The sequence below is a fragment of the Macaca nemestrina genome, chromosome 7 (genome assembly GCF_043159975.1).
Source record: "Macaca nemestrina isolate mMacNem1 chromosome 7, mMacNem.hap1, whole genome shotgun sequence".
Lineage (NCBI taxonomy): Eukaryota > Metazoa > Chordata > Mammalia > Primates > Cercopithecidae > Macaca > Macaca nemestrina.
The window spans coordinates 145,946,436-145,965,915 of record NC_092131.1 but is presented as its reverse complement, the minus strand read 5'-3'; the positions used below and the strand labels follow the sequence as shown (position 1 = coordinate 145,965,915).

At 34.8% G+C, this 19,480-nt stretch overlaps 1 protein-coding gene and 1 pseudogene across 3 annotated transcripts in view; both read right to left on the bottom strand.

The window, feature by feature from the left end:
* The window catches only part of LOC105489849 (regulatory factor X7), a 163,889-nt gene that overhangs the window by 119,214 nt on the left and 25,195 nt on the right, over window positions 1-19,480 (bottom strand). The window lies entirely within an intron of this gene.
* Window positions 1-19,480, bottom strand: part of LOC139355420 (hydroxyacyl-coenzyme A dehydrogenase, mitochondrial pseudogene) — a 42,905-nt pseudogene extending 23,425 nt beyond the window's left edge.

Genomic DNA, 19,480 nt, shown 5'->3' with positions numbered 1-19,480 from the left:
CAGCATGTCTTATGGGCTATACTTAAAAGTTTGGGCCAGCAGCTATAGGTCACACGTGTAATCCCAACACTTTGGGAGGCTAAGGCAGGAGGAATGCTTGAAGCCAGGAGTTTGAGACCAACTTGGACAACAGAGCAAGACCCTGCCTCTACAAAAAATAAGATAAAATAAAATAAAATAAAATAAATAAAATAAACAAGCCATGTGTGGTGATGTGTGCTTATAGATCCGCCTATGTGGGATGCTGAGACAGGAGGATGGCTTGAGTTAAGAAATCTGAGGCTGCAGTGAGCTATGACTGTGGCACTGCACTCCAGCCTGGGTGACAGAGCAAGACCTCTCTAAAAAAGAAAAAGAAAGTTTAATGACTGTCTCAGAGTTGAGCATACAGAGACAAAAGAGGTCATCTATTATTCTTGCAGGGCTTACATCTAAAATGTATATAAAACTGCCAATCTCTTGGGTAGACTGCCCTCAATCATGATACATGCAGATTAATTCCTTTCTAGATTTTACTAGGACAGCAAAGTGATCGGTATCTCAATATCTGCCCTCCCACCCCCACCAAAAAAAAGTGACTAAGCTAATATCTTATTGTTCTTCACTTAAAACCAAGAACCACAGGCACAGACAATAAGGCATTTATGTATTATAGTCAGTAAGGGATTATAATATAACACAGGTAGGAGTCAGTTGTCAAGTATAAAAGGTATCTGAAAACGTCAGAAGCCAACCATATGACAACCTGGAACAAATAGAAAACTGCGAAGTTAGTATAGATTAGTGACGTATCGCCAGTATTCTAGAAGCACACTTTGTGAAGACTGTTCCTCCTAATATACATAGGTAACCCACAGAGAAAGTGGCTAACGTTCAGGTAAATTTAGGAATTGCTGGGTTAAATAAAATAAGCCAGGATTTTAATATTGTTTAAAACTGGATTTTAATTTAAGGGTTAAGTTCCCCTATCCTTATAATACAAGACTGATCATGAAACTCTCAGAGACGTGTAAACCAGAGCAACTCCATCTTAAATAGAAGCTGGGTAAAATGAGGCTGAAACCTACTGGGCTGCATTCCCAGATGTTAAGGCATTCTAAGTCACAGGATGAAATGGGAAGTCAGCACAGGATACAGGTTGTAAAGACCTTGCTGATAAAAGTTTGCAGTAAAGAAGCCGGCCAAAACCCACCAAAACCAAAATGGCCATGAGAGTTTACCTCTGGTCATCCTCACTGCCACACTCCCACCCACACCATGACAGTTTACAAATGCCATAGCAACATCAGGAAGTTATCCTATATGGTCTTAAAAGGGGAGCATGAATAATCCACTCCTTATTTAGCATATCATCAAGAAATAACCACAAATATGGGCAACCAGCAGCCCTCAGGGCTTCTCTGTCTATAGAGGAGCTATTATTTTATTCCTTTACTTTCTTAATAAAGTTGCTTTCACTTTACTCTGTGGTCCTGCCCTGAATTACTTCTTGCATTAAATCCAAGAACCCTCTCTTGGAGTCTGATTGGGACCACTTTCCTGTAACAAAACCTTTTTTTTTCTTGAGATGGAGTCTCACTCTGTTGCTCCGGGCTGGAGTGCAGTGGCCCAATCTTGGCTCATTGTAACTCCACCTCCCGGGTTCAAGTGATTCTCCTGCCTTGGCCTCCGAGTAGCTGGGATTACAGGTGTGTACCACCATGCTTGGCTAATTTTGTATTTTTAGTAGAGATGGGGTTTCATCATGTTGGCCAGGCTGGTCTCGAACTCCTGGCCTCAAGTGATCTACCCACCTTGGCCTCCCAAAGTGTTGGGATTACGGGCATGAGCCACCAAGCCTGGCCTGATCACGAACCTGAATATGCTCACATATGTTGTATCCATTTGAGAGTGGGTTGGAGAGCTATCCTATACATCATTTCCCAAACTAATGAAAAAAACACTTTATTTTCATGGATCGTCTTGAAAACTACTAGACCACGTTGGGGAATGCTGATGTAAAAGCACAGGTAAGGCTACTCCTACAAAGCCAGGGAAAATTTGTGCCAGAGTATTTGTAAGCAATATGAGAGTATTGTAGGCTAAAGCTTTGAGGGTCTAGATCCTAACAATATTCTAATGTAAACTCTAATAACTAAATGATCAGGAACACCTTTTTGATTTGATCAAAACCAAAAGGCAATGATCTATGGAGCTATACTATCTATCCACACCTACATTCAAGTAATAATGGCAATGGAATATAATATGAATGTAATTAAAATCTTACCCCAAATAATCTTATTTTAGTCTTATGCTCTTCAGACCACAAGAGGAACTTAATGAAATCAAACTGGAGTAAGGGTCAAACACTCACCTTACTCTAAACCTGCTACAGTTCAAACTAGGCATGCTTAAAAATCTGTGAACCTCAAAGCACAAAGTTTAAAGAAGTAACCAACCAATGAGAATAAGCAGTAAACACAGAAACATCTAAAACGATTATATTGTCTAGAATCAAAAGGCACCTGAATACTTATAAAGGCGTCTACTAAGGCAATAAAGGCAAAAGATGAGTATTTTCCCCTAAGAAGGAAGAGTTTTCTATGACTTGTGGAGACTGTTTCAAAAATTTAAGACAAAGCACATACTCCAACAAATACTGTCTAATTTATCCAACTCCCTAGTCTGAATTAAATGTTCTTTCTACATCACCAAAGGAGAGAGAACAAAAAATGAAGTTGTGAGTAACACTTCAGTCTTCAGAGCAGATAGTTGTAATTGCCAGTAGCAGAAAACTCAAGTTTTGCCAATTCCATTGGGTAGGAAAAGGCTGTCCTAATTTGCCTTTCCCTGAGAACTAACAAGTCTGAACAAGTTTCTGTAGGTTTTTGAACACATTTCCTTTCTATGAAATGCCTGATTATGCTTTTTGCCCAAATTTTGTTTCTCTCTTAGAAATCTGTAAAGTGTCTTTATCTCAAATACTGATCTTCTTTCAGTTATATTGCAACTATCTTCTCTCACTTCTCCTCCCAGAGTGATTTTACCCTTTCACTCTCATTATGTTGACACAAGTTTGACTAACAAAACTTTAAAATTCAATGTAAATGCCCAGATGTTTTCACTAGAGATTTCTACTAAACATTTAAGAACTAACACCAATTCTACACATTCCTTTACAGAAAACAGAAGATGAGAGAAAACTTCCCAATTCATTTTATGAAGCTTGTCATTACCCCGCTATCAGCAGAGGGACAGAAGCATGCATTAGTGAAGCATTACTAAGAACCTGGAAGTAAACTCACTCAAATATGCTCAAGTGAGTTTTGACAAAAATGAAAAGTTATTAAATGGAGGAAAGACAGCTTTTCTAACAAATGGTGCTAAAGCAATCAGACACTCACAGGTTAAAAAAAAGAGATACCACCCCACATCCATTAGAATAGCTACTATTAAAAAGAAAAAACATATAAAAACCCAGAAAATTAACAAGTGTTAGTGAAGATGTGAAGAAAGTGGAATCCTTGTGTACTACTGGTGGGGATGGAAAATGGTGTGGCTATTATGGAAAACAGTATGGTGCTTCATCAAAATGTTAAAATTACCATATGATCCAGCAGTTCCACTTCTGAGTATATATCAAAAAGAATAAATGCACAGACTAGAACAGGCATTTGTACACTAATGTTCAGAGCAGCACTATTCACAATAACTAAAAGGTAGAAGCAATCCATGTGTCTATTGATGGATAAATGGACAAAAAAAATATGATACATACAATAGAATATTATTCAACAGACATAAAAAAGAAAAACATTGTGATGCATGCTACAATATAAATGAACCTTGAAGACATTATGCTAAGTAAAATAAGCCAGTCACAGAAAAACACTCAATAACAAATGCTGGCAAGGATGGGGAGAAAAGAGAACTCACATACACTGTTAGTGGCACACAGTGGCTGGTGCACAATCACGATGGAGAATAGTTTGCAGGCTCCTCAAAAAACTAAAAATAGAGATTCTATATGATCCAGCAATCCCACTGCTAGGTATGTAGCCCAAAGAAAGGAAATCAGTATGTCAAAGAGATATCTGCACTCCCATGTTTACTGCAGCACTATTAACAATGGTCAAGATATAGAAGCAACCTTAAGTGTCCATCAACAGATGAATGGATAATGTGGTACATATATACAATGGAGTACTATTCAGTCATAAAAAAGAATGAGATCCTGTCATTGCAAAAACGTAGATAGAACTAGAGGTTATTATTTTAAGTGAAATAAGCCATGTACAGAAAAAAACATAGTACACAATCTCACTTACTTGTGGAAGGTAAAAATTAAAACAACTGAATTCATGGGGAGAAAGTGAGAGAGAGAGAAGGATGGCTACCAGAGGCTTGAAGGGTGGGAGTGGGGGGTGTGTGGGGAAGTGGGGATGGTTAATAGTTACCAAAAAAAAAAATGAATAAGACCTAGCATTTGCTAGCACAACAGGGTGATTATAGTAAAAAATAATTGTACATTTAAAAATAACTAAAGGATGACTGGGCTGTTTATAACATAAAGGATAAATGCATGAGGTGATGGATACCCCATTTACTCTGATATGATTATTACACTTTGCATTCCTGTATCAAAATATCTCATGTTACCCATAAATATATACATGTACTATTAAAATAACTATGTCAAATTAAAAATTTAAAAAGACCCCAAACTAGACAAATACTATAAGATTTCACTTTCATGAGGTACCTAGAATAGTGAAATTCTAAGACAGAAAGTAGAACTGTAGGTATCAGAGACTAGAAGGAGAAGAAAATGAGGTGGTATTGTTTAATGGGTGCAGAGTTTCAATTCTGCAAGATGAAGAGTTCTATGCATGGCTAGTGTTGATGGCTACAATCAATGTGACGGTACTTAATGCCACTGAACTGTTTCTTAAAAATGACTAAAGTGGTAAATTTTATCTTAGGTGCATTTTACTATAATTAAAACAAATTTTTAAAAAATCAACATCAAGCTAAGCCTCATACCTTACAGAAAAATTAACTCAAAATGGATCACAGACTTAAATGTAAAACATAGAAATACAAAACATTTCAGAAAAAAAGCAATAAACTCTTTCAGATCAAGGGTGAAGCAAAGTTCTTAGACTTGGCACCAAACATACTATCCATAGAAAGAAAAACTGATAAATTGGACTTGTGCTCTACAAAAGACTGTGAAGCAGATTAATTTTTTAAAAAAGAGCTACGATTTCTGGTTTCTGGTCTAGCCTGTAAGAAGCTATAAGTCAACACTAAGTCCTACAAGAAAAAAAGCTGAAAAATACTGAAAAATCAACAACTCTTCTTAGGATTTGTCACAGTGGTAAGGTCAGGGGTCATATCACAGCCCCCCAAATTGGAGAGACCAATAGGAAAATGCAGAGAATTGTAGCTTGCCTGAACAGAAACCCACAAGCACAAACCTCCATGAGAATCTGTACCAAAGCAGGGAAACAAACTATAACTGATGAATTACAAGAGGCTCAGAGTGAACAAGTCCGGGATAAACTCCAGGGGAATCCAATATTCAAGCATCTCCACACTTTTACAAGAGCTTGACCAGGTTTTCTCAGTGAATATTTAAGAAAAACCTCCTCTGAATATTGGAGATAACTTTCACGCCTTAGGCAAGGGAAGGAGAAAAGGAACCATTGTGAAATATGCCAAAGCATTCTGTTCCTAATAATCCTACCCTCAGAAGAAACTGAATCAACCAGAGCCTATCCTGCTGGAGCTTTATCAGAGCATAACTGACCTGGGCAAAAGGGAAACCCAACTCCAGACCAGTTTAGCCATCCTGTTCCAAGTAAGGGGGCACTGGAGAGACTGAGAAGCACTTGTAAAGTTTACAAGGCAGAGGTACAGGCTTTCTGAAAGACTGAAACCTCCAGATAACATTATAGAATGCTTCCCCCTCCCATACCTTACTACCACATTACTAAAGGCCTATTTACAGCAGATCCTTTTATTCAGTAACTCCTACCTGGTTATAAAGAAAAAGTTATAAGGCAGTAAAAGGCAAAATCCAGTTTCAAGAGCACAGCCAACAGCAAAAACATAGTCCAATGTGGCAGGGATGTTGGAATTATCAGACCAGGAATTTAAAATGTTTATGATTAAGATGCTAAGGGTTCTACTGGATAAAGTACATAGACTGCAAGAACAGATGGGCAATATAAATAAATAGACAGAAATTATAAGAACTAGAAAGAAATGTTAAGAGATTAGAAACACTACCAGAAATGAGATATAATTTTGATGCACTTAATGGTAGGCTGGACACAGCTGAGGTTAGAATCTGAGCTTGAGGTTTAACTCAGTAGAAACCACCAAATTTGAAAAGCAAGGAGAAAAAAGACTGAAAAAACGAAAGAAAACAAAACCCAGAACAGAGTATCCAAGAACTGTGGGACAACTACAAAAGGCATAACATATGTGTAATGGAAAATCCAGAAGGATAGGAAAAAGAGTAACACACGACATTTCTGAAATAATAATGACAAAAGAATTTCCCCAAACTAATGTCAGACACCAAACCACAGATCTAGGAAGCTCAGAGAACATCAACCAACATAAATGTCAAAAACAAAACAAAACAAACAAAAAAACTATACTTAGGCATATAATTCTCAAAACTACAGAACATCAAAGATAATGAAAAAATCTTCAAAGAGGCTACAGGAAAAACATACCATACCTATATAGGAGCAAAGATAAGAATTATATCTGATTATCATAAACCATGCAAGGAGAGTGGAGTGAAACACTCAAAGTGTCAAGAGAAAAAAAAAAACAACCCAACCTAGAATATTAATACCTGCAAAATTTTCTTTCAAAAGTGAAGAAGAAATACTTTCTCACAAAAACAAAAATCGAGGGAATTTGTTGCCAGTAGACTTGCTTGCAAGAACTGTAAAAAGAATTCTTTAGAGAGAAGAAAATAATAAAGGTCAGAACTCGAATCTATGTAAATAAAGAAATAGCATCAGAGAAGGAAAAAGTGCAGGTAAAATCAAGTTTTAAATGTTTCTTATTTTTAATTGATTCAACAGATAATTTCTTCAAAAGAATCACAGGAACAATGTACTGAATTATGTATGCTTTTATACAGACACATACGCTTCTATATAAACAAAATGAATGATGGTAGTAATTTAAGAAACCAGAGGCAGGAATTAGGATTATTTTGCTATTATAAGGTATTCACAATACCTGTGAAGCAGTATAGTGTTATCTGAAAGTGGACCTGGATTAGTTGTAAACGTGTACTGAAAACTCTAGGGCAAACACTAAAAAATGCAAAAGAAAGAAATATAACCAGTGTATCAATAAAAGAGATAAAATAGAATCAAATAAAATGTTCAATCAAAACCACATAAGGCAAAACAAAAAAGACAAAAATAAGAACAAAGAACAAGGACGATAAATAGAAAATAACAAATATGATAAATATTAATCCAAATATATCAATAATTACTTTGAATGTTAATCATCTAAATGAACCAATTGAAAGACACTGACTGTCAGAGTGGATCAAGAAGAGCCAATTATATGTCGTCGACAAAAACCAACTTTATTAAATATAAGTATACATACAGATTAAAAGTATATGGATGGAAAAAGATACGTCATGCTAACACTAGTCAAAAGAAAGTAGGAGTTAACATTTTAATTTCAGACAAGGCAGGCTTCAAACCAAGAGGGGCATTACATAGTGATAAATAGGTGAAGGCTCCAAGAAGACATAACAATCCTGAATGTATATGAGCCTAACAATACAACTTCTAAGTATGTAAGGCAAAAACTGACAGAACTGCCAAGAGAAACAGAATAGACTACTACACTCGAAGAGTTCTGTAGTTCAACATCCCTCTTTCTGAAATGAACAGGTCCAATGGGCACAAAATCAGGAAAGACATAGTTGAACTCAACACCACCACCAACAGGATATAAAGAACTTATATAGAGCACTTCATCCAAAAACAGCACATTTTTCTCAAGCTCACATGGAACATTCACCAAGATAGATCATATTCTGGGCCATAAAACACATCTTAACAAAATTTTTTTAAAATAGAAATTACACAGTATCTCCTCTCAGATCACAGAGAAATTAAACTAGAAATCATAAACAAAGATAGTTGAAAAATTCCAAAATATGTGGAAATTAAACAATGCACTTCTAAATAACGCATAGGTCAAAGAAGAAACTGAGAGAAATTGTAAAATAATTCAAATGAAAGCACAAATGTCAAAATTTGTGAGAAACAACAAAAGCAGTACTTAGAAAGAAATTTATAGCACTGAATACATATATATTAGAAAAGAAGACCTAAAATCAATAACCTAAGCTTCCATTGTAGGAAACTAGGAAAAGAAGGGTTAAAAAAGAAAAAGATTCACAAATTACTAATGCTGAAAATCAAAGATGGGACATCACTACAGATCCCCTGGCATTAAAAAGATAATAAAGGAAGTACATGAACAACTCTGCCAACAACTGTAATAACATACATTAAATGAACCAGTTCCTGCGTGACACAATCTGCAAAATTAGAAAAGAAATAGAAAATGTGAATATGGCTATAGCTGTTAAAGAAAATGAATCAATAATTAATAATCTTTCCAAACCAAAAGCAAAAGGTCCAGATGGGTTCACTGGTAAGTTCTACCAAACATTTAAAAAAGAAAGTATATCAATCCTCTACAGTCCTCTTCAGAAGAGTCACAGAAATATAGCCACTGATCTTTGACACAGGAGCAAAGGCAATACAACAAAGAAAAGACAGTCTTTTCAACAAATAGTGCTAGAACTGAATATCCACATGCAAAAACAAAACAAACAAACAAAAACACTAGAGACATACCATACACTCATCACAAAAATTAACTCAAATCGATTACAGACCTACATGTAAAATGCAAAACTTTATCCTAGAACACAACATAGAAGAAAAACTAGATGACCTTGCATTTGTGACTTTTTAGATATAACACCAGATGTACTATCCATAAAAGAAAGCATTGATGAGCTGGACTTCATTACAATTAAAAATTTCTGTTTTGCAGATGACACTGCCAAGAGAATAAAAAGATGAGGTACAGATAGAGAAAAAAATATTTACAAAAGACACGTTAGATAAAAGACTTACCCAAAATACAGAAAGATTCTTATAATTCAACCCCATTAAAAAATGGGACAAAGACCTGAACAGATACTTTACCAAAGATGTACAGATGGCAAATAAGCACGTGAAAAGATGCTCCGTATCATGTGTCATCAGGGAAATGCAAACTAAAACACCAATGAGATACTACACATACCTATTAAAATGGCCAAAATCCAAAACACTGACACCACCAAATCCTGACAAGGATGTGGATCAACCAGAGCTTGCATTCACTGCCGGTGGGGATGCAAAATGGAAGACATTTGGCAGTTTCTTACAAAACTAAATGGATTCCTACCCTATGACCCAGCAAGTGCACTCCATGAAATTTACTCAAAGGAGATTAAAAAAAATACGTTCATATGAAAACTGGTACACGTTTTTAGTAAATTTATTCATAATAGTCAAAATTTGGAAGCAACACAAATGTCACTGGTAGGTGAATGGATAAACAGTGGTATATCCATTAATGGAATATTATTCAGTGCCAAAAAGAAATTAGCTATACAAGCCATGAAAAGACATCAAAGAAACTGAAATGCATATTACACTAAGTGAAAGAAGCAAATCTAAAAAGGGTACATACTGTGTGATTACAACTACTGACATGCAGGGAAAAAGCAAAACTATGGAGACAATACAAAGATCTGTGGTTGCCAAGGGTTAGAGGGGAGGGAAGAAAGTATAGTCAGAGCACAGAGGATTTTTAGGGTAGTAAACCTACTCTTTATGATACTTTAATGGTGGACACATGTCATTATATATCTGACAAAACCCAAAGAATGTACAACACCCAGAGTGAAGCTTAATCTAAATTATGGACTGTGGGTAATACTGTGAAAATGAAGGTAAACCAGTTTTAACAACTGTACCATTCTAATGCAGGATGTTGATAACGGAGAGGCTATCCATGTGTGAAGGCAGAGAATGTATGGGAAATTTTGGATCTTCTGGTCCTTTTTTGTGTGAATCTGAAACTGCTCTAAGAAATAGTTTATTTTTTTTAAAAAGTTAATTAAAAAAGACAAGCTTCAGTGTAAAAAAACCATTTCATATGTATATCCAACAAAGGTATATGTTAAAAACAGAATATGTTAAAAATACTCTCAAAACTCAACAGCAAAAAAAGCAATCAAATTAGAATGTATGCAAAATACTTGAAAAAAATATATCACCAAAGAGGATATATAAACAGTACAGATGTTTGTATAAATGGTAAACAACACATGAAAAGGTATTTAACATCATTAGCCATTAGGGAAATACAAATACAACCACAACGAGATATCACTATATACCTATAAGAACAGCTATTAGAGAGTGTCAATGCCAAATACTGGCAAGGATACTGAAAAACTGGATCACTCAGACATTATCTGTGGGCATGTAAGATGGTACAGCCATTCTAGAAAAGTTTTGCTATCCTTTAAGAAATTAAACATGCAACTACCATATGACCAAGCAATTGTACTTCTTGGTACAGTACATTTGTACATTCGTACATTTCTCCGTTTATCCCAGAGCAATGCAGCATTTATCCCAGAGAAATGCAGATTATGTTCACATAAAAACGTGTACATAAATGTCTACAGCAGCTTTACTCATAAGGGACAAAAACTCGAATCAATCCAGATATCCTACAATGAGAGAATGGTAAAACTGTGATATATCCATATCATGAAGTACTATTCTGTAATAAAGAGGATTAAATTACTGATAACTAGAACAATCTGGATGAATACCCAGTGAATTAGGCTGAGTGAAAAAAGCCCATCCCAAAAGATTACTTACGATCCCATCTACATAACATTCTTGAAGTGACAAAAGCTTTAGAAATGAGGGAAGAGATTAGTGATTGCCAACAGTTGAGGGTGAAAGCTAAGAAGTGGATAGGGGTATAGAAGGATACCATGAGGGATATTTGCAGTGACAAAAATGTTCTGTTTTGACTGTATCAATGTGTTGGTTGTGATAGTGTATGATACTATAGATCTGCTGATGACACCACTGGGGGACTGGATAATAAAGGGTACACAGGATCTCTCTTTATATTATTTCTTATGACTACATGTGAATCAACAATTACCCCAAAATAAAAAGTTCAATTAGAAAAAATTAAACATACATATGTAGTAATCATTTCCTTCCTAATATGTGCATTTGTATCCCTCTCTACTCTAAAACTATCTTTTGTCCTGTAAAAACAAGTATATATTTTCTTCTAGTATTTTTTGAGATTTTTCTGTTACAGTCCTTGTCACCTACAATTGATTGTGAATCAAGGGGTAAACCTGGATCCATTTCACATTTTTTCTAAATTGACAGCCAATGATCTTAGCACCATTAACAGCCTATTGCTCTCACTGTCTGAAAGCTCACCTCTGTCAAGTATCCATCATGCATGAGTTTTTTTCTAGGCTCAATTATTTTCCCTCACCTCCAGTTATTTAACCATTTGCAAATACCAAACTGCCATAATACTGTAGTCGTAGTAACTCTTGGCATTTGTTATGGCAAGTTCCTAACTTTGTCCTTCTTCTTTAGGAGCACTTTGGCTATTCTAGGCCATTTTTTCTTCTACTAAAGGTTAAAATCAGATTGTCTGGTTTTTTGAAAAATATTTTGATTAAAATTTCATTGATTTATAAATATATTTAGTAAGAAATAAAAAATCTGTGATATTTATTTCAATGAACATGGAACGTGTCTCATTTATGCCTACATTATTTAAAATCTTTCAATAAGGTTTTAAAATCTTCTATAATGAAGTCTTACATAACTATAGCTACATTTATTTCCAAGAACCTACTTGTTATTGAAAATGTTTAATTATACTATTGATTTTTATTGTATACAGAAATGCAAATGACTTTTGCTACATTTATCTTCATAATTCTGTGTAGATTGAGTTTTCCATATAGACTAACCTACGGTAAGTTAGTTTCTAATTAAGTTTTACTCATTTTTTAAACTTCTGAATATACGAAGAAATCTGTACATTTCTTGTTTCTAATTTTAAAGACAGTGTTTTAACTAACTTCAAGTTTTTCACTAATATGTACAATTGTCCCTTGGTGGGTATCAAGGTACTGTTTCTATGACTCCCATGGATATGATGATCTGTAGATGCTTACATCTCTTGTATCAAATGGCACAGTATTTGCCTATAACCTATGCACACCTTCATGTATGTTGAATCATCTCCAGATTACTTATAATCAATACAATGTAAATGCTATGTATACAGCTATATCATGTTTTAAAATTTTGTATTATTATTGTATCATTTTATATTTCCTTTTTCAAATCCACAGTTGGTTGAACCCATGGATAGAGGGCTGACTGTTAAATCTACTGTAGTCTGCAGATACCATTCATCAAATTAAAGAAGTCTCCTTCTATTCCTAACTTGCTAAGTGTTTTATCATAAAACAGATATTCAATGTTATTTATTTTCCTGCATCAATTTAGATAATTAAATAACTTGTCTTTCCTTATCTGTTAATGTGGTAAATTATATGAACAGATTTTCTAATGAACCAACTTTGCCCTCCTGTAACAGACTCTAGCTGGCTAAGATGTTACTACCATTTCTATACATTTGTGGCTTTGATTTGCTAATTTTTGTGTAAGATTTTCTGTTCCTATGCTTATTAATGGGATAGTAAAATTAAAGGCCATTCTTATATTCTATTTGGATACCAAGATTATACCAGCCTCACAAAATGAGTAGGAACGTATATTTGCTATTTATTGCTGTGTAATAAACTACTCAAAAACTTAATGGTTTAAACATTTTTTACCTAATAGTTTCTGTGTCAGAAACTTAGGAGTCACTGAGGTGGGTGGGTTCTGTCTGAGGGTCTATCCTGCGGTTTCAGTCAGGGTATCAGCAGGAGCTGCATTATCATTTCCAAGATGGATCACTCACATGGCAGGAGGCCTTATACCTCATCACAAGGGACTCTCTATAGGCTTCTTACCTCATGACATGGTGGCTGCCTTCTGCCAGAACAAACAATTCAAGAGAGTGAAAATGGAGTTGCAGTGCCTTTTATGAACTATTTTCTGAAGTCCCACACCACCATGTCTGCTTTTCTTCTGGTAGAATTGCATGATTAAGGTCCAGCCCACACTCAAGGCAAGGGGAACTGGGCTCCAAAATATCAAGAGATTGTAAACATATTTTTTAACGACCACAGAGAATTCCTTCCTTTCTAACTTCTAAGTTTGTATAAGATTAGAATTATTTGTTCCTATAATCTTGGGTAGATTTTACTTACAAAACTATGGCGATTTGGTATTTTCTTTGTGGGCAATTTTTAAAGAACTAATTCCATTTCCTTAATGGTTAAGGGCAATTAAGTTTTCTAATACTGAAGTAATTTAAAGCATTCTTAGAATTTATCCATTGCATTCAAGTTTTAAAATGTATTGGCATCGCTGCTTATAATATTCTTATTTTCACCTCTGCTGCATCCATAGTTATGTCTCATTTTTATTCCTAATATTATTTGCATCTACTTTTTTCTTGACCTGTCATTTCTGAGCCTGGAACATTTAATAGGAGTTTGCAAAGAAACCAAATTAGATGCTACTGACCCTATTGTACTTTAATTTTCTATTTAATCAATTTCTACCTCTTACCTTCTTTAGGTTAATTCTGTTCATTTTTTATCTAAAATTCAAAGCTTAACTTATTAATTTTCAACTCCCCCCCAGTACAAGCCAGTTAAATAACAAATTTATAAATATCAATTAGCTACAACTACAAGTTCTGATGTGGAATCTTTTCATTATCATCGAATTTTCTAATTTTTGTCACAATTTCTTCTTTTTTTAAAAAAAAAATATAGATAGGGTCTCGCTATGTTGCCCAGACTGGTCTCAAATTCCTGCGCTCAAGTGATCCTCCTGTCAGCCTCTAGAGTAGCAAGAATTACAGGCACACACCACCATGCCTGGCTCCAGTGATATTCTTTGGAGGTATATTTTTAATTGTCAAGTATTTACAGGTATTTTCTAACTTAATATAAAAATGGTTAAAACAAAAAAAATTAGAAAGAATAGTACAACCAAAAACTATATGCCTTACCTATATTGACCATTGTCACATTTATTTTCTTTCTATATACACACATATGTACTATAATACATTCATTTTGCTGTACTATTTTAATAGTTTTACATACTACAACACCTGACATCTCCTAATAAGACAAATGAATCTAATAAGAATAAGCAAAATCTCCTAAATAACAATTCTATTATGCCATTTAAAAACATTAACAATAATTCCACAATATACCATGCAGTCCACATTCGCATTTTCCCTAATTATCTCAAGAATGTCTAACAGAGCTTTCACCCCAGAACCAGATCAAATCTAGGTTCATACACTGTAAGTGGCTATTACATTTCTTTTTTCTATAATATTCCCTTTCTGAAGAGCCCAGGACAGTTGTCTTAAGAATGTCACACATGCCCAACAAGAAAACTTTGTACTGTATTAGAATGATTTAAAACACTTATCGTACTTGTAATTTATTGGCCATAAAATTACTTCCTCATTTTGGAAATATTACTTTGCCCTTTGCCTGGTATTTCATGTGGTATCTTTTGATTTGGTATATACTATACAATAATAAAATATTAGACAACGTGGAGAAAAAAAAAAAAAAAAAAAAAAAGAATGTCACACACTATGAATCTGTGTGATTGCTTTCTCTTGATGTCATAAAAGAATGCATGTACTATTCTAAAACATACACTTTATAGGCTTTATATAGACTTTATATCCTTCATAATACATGGACATCTTTTCCACTAAATGTTTTAACTTATGAGTCAGTGTTCATACAACTTGAGTACTAGTTATTAAGTCTGACCACACATTAGCTGAAGTGCATGACATGTACAATTTCTTTAATTATAGCTTTAATTGGACACAGTTTTAATGATATGAATAGCTGTTATTTGGTAGCAACATATTCAGGCATAAATGTTAAATAACTCATGAAATGACAGTAATCCATAGTCTTTCACTCAATAGAGCCAATCTGTTGTGTTTTATCTTTGTTTTTTATTAGTTCTCCACCTGGAAGACTGGCAAAAACTCAGCAAGCATGGTATAAGGATATACAGTCAGCTCTATCTGTAAGTTCTGCAACCATGGATTCAACCAACCATAAATTGAAAACACTCAGGGAAAAAAAAAGATGGTTGTGACTGCACTGAACACATACAAACTTTTTTGGGGTCATCATTCCCTAACAATATAAATAAAGACGATTTGTGTAGCATTTACATTGTATTAGGTATTATAAGTAATCTAGAAATTAATTTTTTTTTGATACAGAGTCTCACTCTTATTGCCCAGGCTGGAGTGCAATGGCGCAATCTCAGCTCACTGCAACCTCTGCCTCCCGAGTTCAAGCAATTCTCCTGCTCACGCCTCCCAAGTAGCTGGATTACAGGTGCCTGCCACCATGCCCAAGTAATGTTTTATATTTTTAGTAGAGATGGGGTTTCACCATGTTGTCCGGGCTGGTCTTGAACTCCAGACCTCAGGTGATCCGCCCACCTTGGCCTCCCAAAGTGCTGGGATTACAGGCGCAAGCCACCATGCCCAGCCTAGAAACGATTTAAAGTATGTAGGAGAATGTATGTAGTTACATGCAAATACTACGTCATTTTACGTAAGGAATTTGAACATCCCTGGTTTTGTTATCTATGGGGGTCCTGGAATCAATTCCCCACAGATACAGAGGGACTGCTTGCTGTATGGCATCATCTAGGCCTCTAGAGATGAGGAGGCATGGCAGTAGATATTCTATTAGGAAAAGTGGAAAGTCAACTTTAATAGCACGTGTAGTGAGCAACAAAGGTGATAATCACCTCCATCCAAACCAAGTAAACCAGAAAATAGTAAAACAAGTAAAACTCTTTCAAATAATAATGGTATCATGTATGGAGTGCCAATACATTGTGCTTTATATACATTGCTTGTAAAATGAGGTACAAATACAAATCTAGAAATGAAACCAGGACTCAAATCTATGTCTGTCTTATTACAAACCTACCATTCCCACTACACACTAACATCAGATAACAGAGAGATCAAATTGCACAATTAGAGAATAAATGTATATCACAACAGTGAATAAACAAATGGAAATGAAGGAATCAAATTAGATAAAAAATTAGCGAGCAGGATGACAATGGGAGAAAAAGAGTGACAACATAAAACATTAATACCTTCTGAGGTTTAATATAAAAAGTGTAATAATTTTAGTTATTAACTGACAAGACTATAAAATTAACTTTTACTTCTCCCTTTAGTTAAATCAGTTCTTGCTTCATATACATTGATACTCCATTATTACATATACATAAATATTTAGGATTTTATGTCTGATGACTGGTACTTTTATCATCATGAAATATCCACTTTATCACTGGCAATAATCTTTATCCTGAAGACTATTTTGTCTGGTATTAATACAGCCACTCCAGCTTTCTAATGGTTAGTGTTTGCTTAGTACATGTTTTTTCCCTCCTTTTATATTTATTCTAAATCTTTTTTAACTTTTATTTTAGATTCAGGGGTACATGTGCAGGTCTGTTATATAGGTAAATTGCTATGTCACAGGGATTTGGTGTACAAATTATTTTGTTACCTAGGTAATAAGCATAGTACCTGATAGGTAGCTTTTTTAACCCTTACCCTCCACCTTCAAGTAGGACCTCGTGTCTGTTTTTCTCTTCTTTGTGTCCATGTGTTCTCAATGTTTAGCTCCCACTTATAAATGAGAACATGCGGTATTTAATTTTCTCTTCCTGCATTAGTGTGCTTAGGATAATGACTTCCATCTACATCCACGTTGCTGCAAAGGACATAATCTCACTCTTTTGTACAGCTGTGTAGTATTCCATAGTGTGTTTACCACATTTTCTTTATCCAGCCTACCAAGGATTGTCATTTAGGTTGATTCCATGTCTTTGCTATTGTGAATAGTGCTGCAATGAAAATATGTGTGTACATGTGTCTTTAGGGTAGAATGATTTATATTTCTTTGGGTATATACCCAATAATGGGATTGCTGGGTCATGTGGTAGTTCTGTTTACAGTTCTTTGAGAAATCTCCAAAATGCTTTCCACAGTGGCTGAACTAATTTGCATTCCCACTAGCAGTACATAATAAGCATTTCCTTTTCTTGATAGCTACACCAGCATCTTTTTATTGTTCCCTGATCAGGAAGCATAATCTTCTATTTTTTGACTTTTTAATAACAGCCATTCTGACTGGATGGTTTTGATTTGCATTTCTCTAATGATTAGTGATGTTCAGCATCCTTTCATATGCTTACTGGCCATGTGAATGTCTTCTTTTAACAAGTGTCTGTTCATATCCCACTTTTTAATGGTTTTTTAATTTTTAATTTTCATTTTATTTATTTTTTGAGACAGAGTTTCGCTCTTGTTGCCCAGGCTGAAGTGCAGTGGCATGATCTCAGCTCACTGCAACCTCTGCCTCCCGGGTTCAAGCGATTCTTCTGCCTCAGCCTCCTGAGTAGCTGGGATTACAGGCATCTGCCACCATGCCCAGCTAATTTTTTGTATTTTTAGCAGAGATGGGATTTCATCATGTTGGCCAGGCTGATCTTGAACTCCTGATGTCAGGTGATTCACCCACCTCGGCCTCTCAAAGTGTCAGGATTACAGCGTGAGCCACCACATCTGGCAAAATGGGGTTGTTTTTTGCTTAAGTTCCTTACAGATTCTGGATATTAGACCTTTGTCAGATGCATAGTTTGCAAATATTTTCTCCCATTCTATAGGTTGTCTGTTTATTCTGTTGACAGTTTCTTCCGCTGTGCAGAAGTTCTTTAGTTTAAGTCCCATTTGTCAGTTTTTGTTGCAACTGCTTTTGTCTTCTGTCAAAATCTTTCCTTTCCCAGGTCCTATGACCAGAATGGTATTTCCTAGGTCATCTTCCAGGGTTTTTATAGTTTTAGGTTTTATATTTAAGCTTTTATTCCATTTTGAGTTGATTTTTGTATATAAGGAAATGGGTCGAGTTTCAATTCTCTGCATATGGCTAGTCAGTTATCCCAGCAACATTTATTAAATAGGGAGTCTTTTTCCCATTGCTTGTTTTTGTAGACTTTGTCAAAGATCAGATGGTTTTAGGTGTATGGCTTTATTTCTGGACTCTCTATTCTGGTTCCATTGGTCTGTTTGTTTCTGTGCCAGTACTATGCTGTTTTGGTTACTGTAGCCTTGTATTATACAATAGTTTGAAGTCAGGTTAATGTGATGACTCCAGCTTTGTTCATTTTGCTCAGGATTGCTTTGGCTATTCAGGCCCTTTTTTAGGTCCATATAAATTTTAACAGTTTTTTCTAATTCTGTGAAGAATGTCATTGGTAGTTTGATACAAAAAGCACTGAATCTATAAACTGCCTTGGGCAGTATGGCCACTTAAAAAATATTAATTCTTCCTATATATGAGCATGGAATGTGTTTTTCCATTTGTTTGTGTCATCTATGATTTTGTTCAGCAGAGTTTTGTAACTTTTGTTGTATAGATCTTTCACTTCCCTAGTAAGCTGTATTCTTAGGTTATATTTATTACAAATCTTTATATTTAAATATAATACACACTTTAAAGTATATCTCTTGTACACAGCATATAGTTGGAGCTTGCTCTTTTATCAAGTCTGAAAATCTCTCCCTCATAACCATAAGGTTTAACCCATTTACATTTAAAGTAATTATTAATATGATTAAGTTTATGGTCTGGTTTTTTAATCATTCTTTTCTTTGTTCCACTGTTCCTCATTTCGTGTCTTCTTTATTATTCATCTGGTATTTTTTAGTAGTCCATTTTATCACCTCTATCGACTTTTTACCTGTACCACTTTGTTTGACAATTGCTCTAGGGATTACAATATACATCCTTAATCTATCACAGTCTACCTTCACTTAATATTGTAAGTTCATCATCTTAGAGCAGTGCAATTCAATCTGTCTTACTAGTGTTCTATGTGCTGTTTCACAATCTTTTACTTCTACAAGATATAAACATTGTTAACATTTTTGCTTTAAACAAAAGACTGTCTTTCACAGAAAATAAGTACTTTTAAAAAGTCATTTATATTCTCCTACAGAGAGATCAATTCTGGTTCTCTTCACCCCTTCATTTGATCTGAGTTTTTGACTGGCATCAGTTTCCTTGAGCCTGAAGGACTTATTCTAGCATTATTTA